The sequence below is a fragment of the Octodon degus genome, unplaced genomic scaffold, assembly GCF_000260255.1.
Source record: "Octodon degus isolate 3935 unplaced genomic scaffold, OctDeg1.0 scaffold00236, whole genome shotgun sequence".
Taxonomy (NCBI): domain Eukaryota; kingdom Metazoa; phylum Chordata; class Mammalia; order Rodentia; family Octodontidae; genus Octodon; species Octodon degus.
Genome location: NW_004524812.1, coordinates 3,444,058 through 3,455,448, shown reverse-complemented (window position 1 = coordinate 3,455,448; position 11,391 = coordinate 3,444,058). Strand labels below are relative to the sequence as shown.

At 47.8% G+C, this 11,391-nt stretch overlaps 1 pseudogene; it reads right to left on the bottom strand.

Annotated features, from left to right (window-relative positions):
- Positions 1-185: 185 nt before the first annotated feature.
- Positions 186-1,198, bottom strand: LOC101586761 (annotated as a pseudogene).
- Between the last annotated feature and the right edge of the window lie 10,193 nt (positions 1,199-11,391).

The following is an 11,391-nucleotide window of genomic DNA, read 5'->3' as shown; positions in this document are numbered from 1 at the left end:
GTTGCCATGATGTCTACTACTGACTGAACACAGGCTCTACCAATACAGCATTGCCTAAAGTCTGCTTGCAATGAGCTGAGGCACGACATGGGTTCTGAAACGTTGGCTGAAACAGGTCTCACAAGAAGTGAGCTCCACACAGAGAAGGCAGTATCCCTCTGGTCATCTAAGCAGAAGATTCAGCTTCAGTATTCAGCATCAAAAGGATACTCCGCCAAACGCGACATGCCATGTATAATACAAGACCTCCAGTTTCTGTTGAAGCTGAGGATGGTCACCATCTCATCACTCAACTTGAAGTCAAAGACCTGAAAATTCTCAGTAATGCAACTTGGTGTCACAGACTTGGGGATCACTGCCACATTCCTCTGGATATGGAACCGGATCAGAACCTGGGCTGTGGTTTTTTTGTGCTTTGCAGCAATCTCCTTAATCTTGGGATCCTCTAGTAGTGAAGGGTCCTCTGGCTTGGCCCAAGGTCTGTCTGGAGAACCCAGGGGGCTGTAGGCAGTGACAGTGATGCCCTTGAAGTGGCAGTACTGGATCAGCTTTTCCTGGGTGAGGTATGGGTGACACTCCATCTGGTTTGTCACTGGTTTATATTTCAGCCCAGGCTTGTTCAAGAGTTTTTCAATCTGGAAGTGGTTGAAGTTGGAGACACCAAGGGCTTTTACCAATCCCTCATTGACCAGCTCCTCCATGACCCTCCATGCATCCAGGAATGTTATTTTACTGGAGAGGATATTGCCTTTATCATCTCTGGGGATGAGTTCCTTCCCAGCCTGAAGTTCCCATGGAAAGTGAATAAGGTAGATGTCCAGGTGGTCCAGTTTCAGGTCCTTCAGGGTCTTCCGGCAGGCTTCCTTCACCAGGCTCCTCTTGAAGAATGTGAACCACAGCTTGCTAACAATGAAGAGGTCCTCCTGCCTCACAAGCTTCTCTTGAATCTTCTCTTGGATGGCTTCTCCCACCTCATTCTCATTCTGATAGATGTAAGCACAGTCGATGTGGCAATACCCTGCATCGATGACTGCCTTCATGGCTTCTTTGACCTTGCCTGGGGGAGACTTCCAAGTGCCCAGACCCACGATGGGCATCTTGGCGTTGGTGCTGAGCTCCACAGAGGTGGCCATGGTTGGTGAAGAAGCGCTTGTGAGGGAGCAGAAAGACTTGAGTACATTTGGTGTCCTAGTGAGAGGGGCTGGCTCTCAGTTAAGTGTTTTTCATTTCTACATTATAAGTGTTTTCTTTATTCCTGCAGAAATTGTTTTGATAGAATCTGCTAGAGATGAATTTTTCAGCTGCAGATTAACAGACAGTCTTCTAATAAAACCATTATTCACTTTTACCCTTAAGATTTTATGTTGGTTCTTTCAATTTCTGTAATCTCTTCAAACATGAATTGATCAGGGGCCAGGGAGATGGTTCAGTGGAATAAGCGCTTCCCTGGCAAGTGCAAGGGCCTGAGTTCAATCCCCAGTTCTGCCAAAAAAAAAAAAAATGAATCGATCAATACACTATAGGAAAAGTGAGAGCAACCCTTTGTAGCTCTTTAAAAATCTCTGTACTGAGCCGACCAGATAGCTCAGCAGATTAAGTGCCTGTTTAGGCAGGCAGCAGTGACTGGAGTTCCATCACTGATGCCATACTGACCCTGCCCCTGGGGCACGCTGAGAAAGTGACTGAGACTGGGTGTGCTGGTGTTCACATGTAATCCTAGCACTTGAGAGGCTGAAAATAGGAAGATCATTATGAGTTCGATCTGTGTAGTGAGACCCTGTAGACCCTGTACTAAATGCATAAAAATAAATAAATGAATATATCTGTAGACTGATACAAAAAAAATCTCTGTACCATTAAATAAATAAATAAATAAATAAATAAATAAATAAATAAAAGGGTGTCTAGGGCCAAGGAGATAGCTCAGTAGAATAAGCACTTGCCTGGTAAGTGCAAGGTCCTGAGTTCAATCCTTGGCACTGAAAAAAAAAACATTAAAATTAAAATTAAAAAAGAGTGTCTGATACGCTTATAGTCTCTAAACACTAGTTGTAATTATGTGAAATATATCTCATTTTGTTTAAAACCTTTTACAATTGCAAGGTTAAATAATTGCAAAAGAAAAAATTCAATTCCCCAAATCTCCTCCCATCTTTTGGTGGACAGGGAAAGCAGGATCCTTAGGCGCCCAGGCCTGGCCCTGTCCTGAGCCAGGAGGAGACTGCCCCCGGGCTGATTCTGGCCTGGTGCTCTGCTAAGCAGGCTGCAGCACTCATGGCCCTTGAATGAGAGCACACCCAGCCAGCCTCATGTAAGCCTGGATCCAGGAGGGAGAAATGACAGCACCTCTGGCTCTATGCAGCTGTGGACCCATACTGAGTGGTGTGTAGATTAGTTCCCGTGGGGAAGCTTAGGGAGATGCGCGCAGCTTTCTGCATACAGTGCCTGGCTTCTGGGCAGCTCTGGGGCATTGGCAAAATCAGCAGAACAAACAGGCATGTTATGTGTCTGTCTAGGGCTTTTCCTGCTAATCTATACTTTTTTTTGGTACCAGGAATTGAATTCAGGACCATGTGCTTGCCAAGCAGGTGTTATGCCATGGAGCTGGAGCTCCAGCACCACTATACTCTGAAAACACATATGTATCCCTTTCAAATAATTTTAGATGTGTAAAGTTACAAGAATCAGCCAATTTGGATGTGTCTTTTTCTCAAACCCAAAGGTTAAAATTGTCATATTTTATGTAGAAGCTGCTATACCCTTGTGTTCTGTTGTTGAGCAGGGTCTCAGGGTTTAGGCTGGCCTCACCTCCTGGCGTCCTCCTGACTCAGCCTACCGAGGGCTAGGGTTACAGATGTGTGCCACCGTAATGGGCTTAGACCCACTTTCCTCTTAAATACCTGTGTTTTTCCTAAGAAAACAAGGGCATTTTCTATGTAATAATACAGTGATCAAAATCAAGAAATTAATAATGCTATCTGATATAAACATCTTACTAAAATTTGTGCTACTAATGAAGTAATACGGTATGTAGTCTTTCTGGGCTCATTTCACTTATTATTCTAGATTCATCCAGGTTGCCATGTATGTCATTATTCTTTTATTAATTGATGAGTAATATGGCATTATTTGAACTATAATACAGTGGGTCTACTTGCCAATTAATGAACATTCCAGTTGTTTATTTTTGGATGCTACAAATGAAACTGTTAGGCTACTAGGAATAAAGCTGTTATAAACATTCACATACAAAAAAAAAACCCTAGGAGATAACACAAAAGAATGCAAACATTGACATAGAAAATGTAGTACAAATTTTATTTTTGTTTTGTTTCATTTTGGCATTTTTTTTTTTGTGGCAGAACTGGGGATTGAACTCAGGCCTTTGCACTTGCCAGGCAAGTGCTTATTCTACTGAGCTATCTCCCTGGCCCCGAAAAAGTAGTACAAATTTTAAATACAGGAAGCCTATAGCATGACACTGTCTCATTCTATTGACTCAGAGGCCACAGAATCTTATTTACAAAAGCAGCCATGAAATCAAGAGATACAAATGAATAAGATGGACCATGTGAAATGTAAACATCTCTGTAGGTCACCAGATCCAGTCAAGAGACTGAAAAGAAAACCACAGAGTGGGAGAAAATATTTGCAAATCACCAGTGACACAGAGACACAGACACTGCCTGCAAACTGTGTGGAAGGCCAGGGACTTAGTGAACTCAGTAGAGCTGTGCTACCGTGGTCACGTCTTCCCCACCTGCAAGGGATCTTAAGTACTGGCTGAGAACCAACTTCTGGATGGTCCCCACCATAGCAACAGGGAGGGTTGCATGGACAGTGAGGGACCCTGGAAAAGCTGAGCAGCAGGCAGGGCTTTCCATGTAGCCAGTAGGGTCTTTGGCACAAACACAGAACAGGGAGACTTGCTCAAGAGGCTCACGGGAACCTGGGCACAGCAGCTGTCAACACCCAGAAAGCCACAAAAGCCCAGGGTCTTCAGGGAGCTGGGCAGGCTCTGCTTTCAGCTTCACTGTGGGAAGCGGGGGCCAGCAGGTCCTCAGGGTCAGGCCAGCCACACTCAGAGCCTTTGCTGTGTGCAGACAGTGCAGCCTAGAGGGTGTGGGGGAGTGTCCAAGCCTTCCCACAACAGATGCCCTGTCAGCGTGAGTTCTTACCCTCCCCCACTTCCCACTCAGCTTGCAGGCCTCCCCAGGCCCTTGCATCATTATCTCTGGGATCCGGGGGGCAGTGGGCTCGCTGAGGGCTTACTTGGGCCCAGTCCTGCCCAGGGTCTGTGTTTGGGCTTCTCTTCTGCCGGAGGCCTTCCTGGGGTGCCTGGCCTCAGTGCACCACCAAAGCCCCTGCTGAACTGGTGCCAGAGTAAGCCACGCCCCCTCCAACTATGCCCACCCACCCCAGTGACCAATAGGAAGACGAGGAGTGGCTAGGCTCCTCCCACAGAACTCTTAGCACTTCCGGGTTATGTAGAGTTCCTGGCCAGGAATAGGAAGACCTCAGCTAGGAGCTGGATTTCTCTAGGTCGAGGGCCTGGGAGCATAGAGCTGCATTCAGCCTGGGCTGGGTTCTCCAGGGGGAGAAGGCAGCCACTTCGGGCAAGGGGCAGCGAGGCCCTGTTTCACTAGTGGCGGGAGGGCGACCAGCAGCAGTACAGGCAGGAGAGCCCAGACATGGTGTTCATGAAGCTGGGAGGTGACTGGAAGGGGGAAGCTGATGTCAGGGAGCCAGGGCCCAAGCTGCAGCAGGTGTGGCCTGTGTCGGTCCTCATGCAGCTGTCAGGTCACAGCCTCTGTGGAGATGACCTCAAATCCAGTATAGCCTCATGCAGTCACAGCTCCAGGAACAGGAAAGGGTTTTCCCGGAAAACCAGTACCCCTGACTTGCATATAAGATCAGGGACTTGTCCTGGGCACACCCAGCCTCAGGTGGTCAGGTTTATTTCCAGGTCACTCTCAGACCTCCTTACCAGCCCTGAAGAGTAGCCATGCCCTGCCCCAACCCCTGCCCCTGCCCTGCCCATACCCCTGCCCCTTCCCACAACTGAGAGGTGATATTCTGGGGAAAAATCCATATTATCACATTCTAGAATGGAGAACCCTTGTGCAAACAAGTTGCTAACCACTCGTGGCTTGCTTTCCAATTGTGGCAGATGCACAGAAACAGAAAATTTCCGATCCAACCCACCTCTGAACTGCCCGCTTCAGCAGGCTGAGGCTTGCTCATGCTCTTGTTCAGAAGATATGCACAAGGCTCTCTGTCTTCCCACACTGAAGCTCATGACCACTGGCCCTGCATGCTCCTTCACCCCAGGCCAGGATGAGCACTACTGTGCGCATTCGCTCAACCACTAGGACACTTTGCAGTTGTCAGGGGCGACTGATAAGTAACAATAAGGCCAGGACATACTTGCTACTTGTCCTTTCACTATAATGCCCAATTCAGAGCATTAACTGTTTTCTCTCTACAGAAAGGATCTTGGAAGACTACTGTATGTGACTGAAACTAAAGTACTTTTCAGTATGTTGTAGGGGTCCGTTGGTCTCTGTGATTGGTTCTACCCATTGATAAACAGCAGCAGGATTGAGAAAAAGATAGACAAGAAAACAAAAGCTGGACTAGCTAGTGGCTGGTCTGCCTGGTTGACCAGAATAACCCACCCGCAAAGTTTATTTGTTATACCTTTGCAAAGTTAGTAACACATGACACAAGGTTGCCTAGCGAGTAATAGCCAGCCTTAAATGGACAGGATGTTTATCTCAGGACTGAGGTAGCTTGTTTGCTTTAGGTACTGAGGCCTAGTCCTGCCTACACACCTTGGACCGATTTTCTAGCTTCCATGGCTCCCAACAGTACATCTGAAAAATGTACTTGCTATGACACTCACTCTAAAGCACACTTCTGGATGTGGAAACTTTGTGCTAGGCAAGTTGAAGTGGGTGTATTTTTGCTGTTTTTCCTTTTCCTTGGCTGACATGCTCTGCTTTGCATGGACAATCCAAAAACTATGTATACAAGATGGGAATGTGTAGTTACATAAATGTGTAATGCATAAGTGTGCTTTCAATATGTATACTTCAAATTTCTCCTTCTTTTAGGGAGGCTATGTTTGGGGGGGGACCTCTGTATGCAGTCCTGTTGGGGCGCAGTCTGACTGCAGAAGTCAAACTAATGTAGGGAAGATCAGGCTCGTAATGGCTTTTAATGTACCTCACCACTTGAAATCCACATAATGCATTTAAGTGAACAAATATGTTTGGCAATGTTGGGATGACAGAGGAAATAACTCAAAGAATACACAAGATAAGAGCTGAATGTGTCTTTCCTCAAGTGATGCTAAAGTGAGAAGACACCCTGAAGGCCCAGTGTGTGGTCTTCCTCCTCTGCTGCATAGATCTGAGCAAAATACTACAGACTGTAGCAGCCCTCAGTTTAAACTTTTGATATCCTGTGTGTGTCCACCCAACTACATGCTCAAAAGAGTAAGAATTTGGTTGTAATATGGGATAGAAGAGCTGGATTTTGTAACTTGTGTCAAGAATGAGACATTCAAAAAGAGTGGTGTGGAATTCACTTTGGTTAATCCAAGAGAGATGCAAAGGAGCTGGTTTTGGTTATGCTAGGCTATAATCCCAGCACTCTGCAGAGAGGCCGGAAGATCACTGTGAGTTCCACTCCAGCCTGCGCTACATCATGAAAGCCTGACTCAAAACAAAAAAAAAAAAAAACAGGCAAAGAAGGAGGAAAAGGATAGCAAATAATGAAAGTCAATAGGTGTCCTAAGGATTTACCATTAAATTCCTGCTCTTCTTTCTTTTTCACTCCATTAAATGATCACTAGGTTTGTGAGGCCTGATTGTGATGAGGACAGTTCATGTACTATCACTTGTTATAAATTCATTCCCAGGATCTCCATTAAATTCTTACCTGACTTTTCTTTGTGTAAATTCTGACCTTATTCTTCTTTGAGCATATTATGTGACATGGAGAGATGTACACTTCCTTTTCCCTGATATTATTCCCTGGAGATGCCATTTGTGGAACAATTTGGTGGTGTGACCTTCCTTTCAGGGTAGATATCTAACTGCCTTCATTTCAAGTTTTTCCAGTCCTTCAGGCAGTGATGCGCAACACAAGGGTAGCTCATGTGGTCAGTGGAACCCTGCATGAGTCTAGTGAGCACAGGAAGAGTAGGGCTTGGCTCAGAAAATCAGCAAGAGCTCATCATTCGCATTGCTGCAGAAGGCAGGCCAGAGGGCAGTGGGGAAAATGGCTCAGGATCTGGTGCTGGGGACCAGGACAGCAGCCCGGCACAGCAGGCCACTGAGCTCTGGCATTCCGACGTCTCAGGCCAAGTTCCATGCAGGCCCCACCCAAGCTGTCTCAGCTGGAAGATGGGGGAGATGTAGGGAGATTTGCTCTGGCTGCCTGAGACATCACAGGCACAGAGGATCCAAGGTATGGGAGGTGCTTTCTTCTGTCCCTGGCTGTGAATGTCTCTCACTGGAGTCCTGAGGGAGGAGGGATGTCAGCAAACCAAAGAAGGTGGTTCTCAGGATGTCCAATCTCTCAGCATGAAGATGGCAAGAAATTCGGGTGGAGTTTCCCCTCTCCTGTGCAGGGTAATAAAACTGCTAGGAAAACAGGCTCATGAAGCAGAACTGCAGTCAGCCCATGCCCATGTGTAGTTGCAGTTGCTCCCCATGGAATCTTTGTTTCTTCTCTAAGCCAGCACTTCTGCTCTGGGCTTCTTGATACCTTATGTGCATGTTAGGAAACAGGCATGAGATAGAAGAGATGTATAGTGCCACTTGTGTCATTATACATGACAGTGTTCGAGCTTTTCAAAGGGTTCATTCCTCAGGAATGTTCATGAACAGGGAAGCTGAGAGGCTGTGCAGAGGACAGGGATATCTGACATGGTTCCTGGTCAGCTGCAGTGGAATGGGCTGCACAGGTTTAGAGAGGAGCAGTCCTGTGACCCCCACCACCACCACTGCTCACTCCTGGGCCCCTCTTCCTGGAATGCACCTCTCTTTCTGTCTCTTGGGCACCAGGGCTAGGCTGTGCATGTCTAGGTGGAACAGCAGGGACTCGGGTGTCCGGCAGGCTAGCTGGGATGCAGTCAGCAGTCAGGATGCTGTGCTGCTTCATCCGCTTAGCACGCATGGAGCTAACATCAAGCAGTGGACCAACTTCTCCCCTAGGCCTGCACCTAATAACCAGAAGAAAACATTAAAGCTCACTGAGTTTGAGAGGACAATTGTTATGGTTTGTATGTAGGTGTACCCCCAAAGCCATATGTAGTCTTTGGGGAGGCTTCTAGAGTTTGTGAATTCTTCATGATCCAATGCTCAATTATGGGTGTGAATGTTACTCCTACCCTGAAGTGGGTAATCTTCACTACAATGTAAGGAGGGTAGAGAGGCTTACTAGCTGCCACAGCAGCTGCCCCTCTCTTTTGCTCCTTGTTGTTATCTGCTGCCTTCTACCAGGTTCCACTCTGCCTCGGAGCCACCAAGTATGGACTGAAACCTCCACAAAATTTGAACTAAATAAACTTTTCTTTCCTTAATTTTGGATGTCAGGTATTTTGTCCAAGAAAAGCAATGGAGACAATAGGAGAAACCATCTAGGTCTGTGCCTGAGCAGGGGTTGGAGCTGGTGCTCATGAGGATGAGGTGCACTGGGAGGTGTGCTGTCTGTTTCCTCAGTTATTTTCTTTGATTCTGGTGCCTGACACGGAGCTAGGGCCGTGGGCAGCATAGTCCAGTGCCTTCCACTGAGCGACCCTCACAGCCCACGATATAGAGGAGCAATAAGCACAGGGCTTCTGCTGTGCAAGTCAAAGGGCAGTGCCTATGAAGTGACATGACATGTTTTTCAGGGTGACAGCAACTCTTCTGTGCTCTAACCCGGTGCCTTTTGTCCCCTCATTGCAGGCCTGGTTCTAGATTCAGAGAGCCAAATATAGGGGGAGTCAGAGGGAATCAGTGAACAGAGATGCGCCACCTGCTGTCCAGCATGAAGGTGACATCTAGGCGCCCCTACAGCAGGAGCAAGTTCCCCTTCTCTGAGAGCACAGAGGAGATGGGATTTTCTCTTCTCTGGGCCAAGCTGGTGTCCGTGCCATCTATACCTTCCCCCCACTTACCTTAGCAATACAGTAGTGAGTTCTCAGTATGTTTCTTTTTCTGACCCTTATAGAGTTGCCGTGGAAATTCATGTGGAAATTCTATTCATTCAAGACCATGATGAGGTCTCCTGTGAGGAGAGGACATCCCCAAATCACCATCTAGTGGCTTAGACCTCAGTCTTCTAAGAGCCATGCTGACTTTAAATGGCCCTTTGTTAATTCCCTCTCCCACAAATAACAACCACATGTCCTCACGTCCACAACTGTTATTAGGGGATGGAAACTGAGTACAAGAGAGGCTGGGGCAGGGCCCTGGTGAAAAGACACTGTGTGCACACCGAGCTGGGTCTCTCCCACACTGAGGAGGCCAGTGGTGACCCTGCACTGGGAGACCAGCTCCCCAAGAGGCTGCTTCTGTTCAGGGGGAAGGAGGCAGGCACAGAGTCATTTACTGTGATCCAGGTCTGCTCAGCACCCTCCTGGCTGGGGAGCACAGAGGGTGCTGGGGGTGCTTCTGGGGCTGAGGCCCTGCTGCTCCAAGAGAAGCAGAGGAAACCATCCCTGGGAGCCCAGAGAGGCTGCTGTGCCTTTCTGTCCCATCCCCAGCCTGGAGCCAATTCCTCAGCCCGACTGAGGAGCCCAGTCACATTCCTCCTCTTGCACTTGGTCTGCCTGAGGCTCTTGCCAGAACTCCACTCCTGCTGATTTTCAGCGATTATTCCACAACAGAATTGATAATATATTTCCTAATCCAGGTGAAGAGAATTCCCGTAGGGATCATGGGGAGTGGAAAACAAGACAAATCAAACTAGCTACAAAACCAAGAATATGATATTGTGAGCTTGCTTGAGCTTGACCCTGCGCTCTGGGCATAAAGTAATCTCTGAGCTGCTGAGCCGGATGCCAGAGTCATGCGTGAGCCTGGAGAAATGGGCACTCGCAAGGCTGACAACATGTTGCTTTTGACTCTGAGATGGGCCCTGAGTCCTAACCCCCAGTTTCCAACCTGCTACCCTAAACCCCAGCCCTCGCCTGTGGCCCCCACCCCACTCTCTCCCCCCACTCCATTGCCCTCTTCTCTGAACCCCCACTTCTTCCTCTGATCCCCCACACTCCTACACTCTGGCCCACTCACAATGCAGCCCAGCCCTCACAATCTCCAGCTCAGCCACATGGCCCAAAGTGCAAGGAGCTTGGAAGCAGTCCCTGGCCTGTGCACAGCACGCCCAGCATGTGAGGGGCCTGCAGGTGAATGCGAGTGCAGGACCCCTGAGGTACAAGTTCCTGCTCCCCTTCCCTCCCTGAGGAGACCCTTTCCCTGATGAAATGCTGCCCAGGAACAAGAATGACCCTCCTCTCACAGCACTGCCACATGAGGCCCTCAGTGGCTTCTGCTGGTGCTGTGGTCCTGCTCCTGGATACACAGAGTGGAGTCACAAGGTGGAGTATGGGACAGCAATTTTCCTGAAGTCCTCCTTCATTATAAGAAACAGCTCAGGGGGACCCAAAGACAGGGCTCAAAGATTCAACACATTTCCAAAACAGCAGACAGTGTACTTGGCTTACAGCTCTTAAGGCTGAACAAAGAAGAATCCAAGGGCTGGGGTCACATTGAAACACAACCAATGCATGTATTTCTGATAATCACTTCCTATACAATACTTAACACATGTTTACCCTAAATCATCCTTGTTATGGTTTGTGTGTATTTGTTCCCCCAAAACTTCATGCAGTCGTTGAGGTGCAGTTCTACAGTTTGTGACAAATTCATGATCCAAGGTTGGGATTATGGGTCCAAGTACTGCTGGGATTATGGGTGTGAGTGCTACTCCCAGCTTGGGTTGGTTAGCCTGAATGCAACATAAGAGACACAGAGAGAAAGACTTGCTCTCTGCAGCCTTGTTGCTGGTGCCCCTCCCTTTTGCTCTTGATGTTTTGCTGCCTTCTGCCACAATGCACTGCTGCCCTCTGCCATGTCAGTCTGCCTTGGAGCCAGCTGAGTAAGGACTGAAACCTCCAGTAACTATGAGCCAAATAAACCTGTCCTTCCTTCATTTTGGGTGTCAGGTATTTGTCCCAGCAACAAGAGAAAAGCAACTGAGACAATTCCTTACATTTACACTGAAAGAACTATGTCCTCCTTTATCTCTGGTTGAAATGTATCCTAGCATCCCGTGTTTCCTATTTCCTTCTTTTTTTTTTCCACCACTGGGGCTTGAACCCTGGGACATTAAACT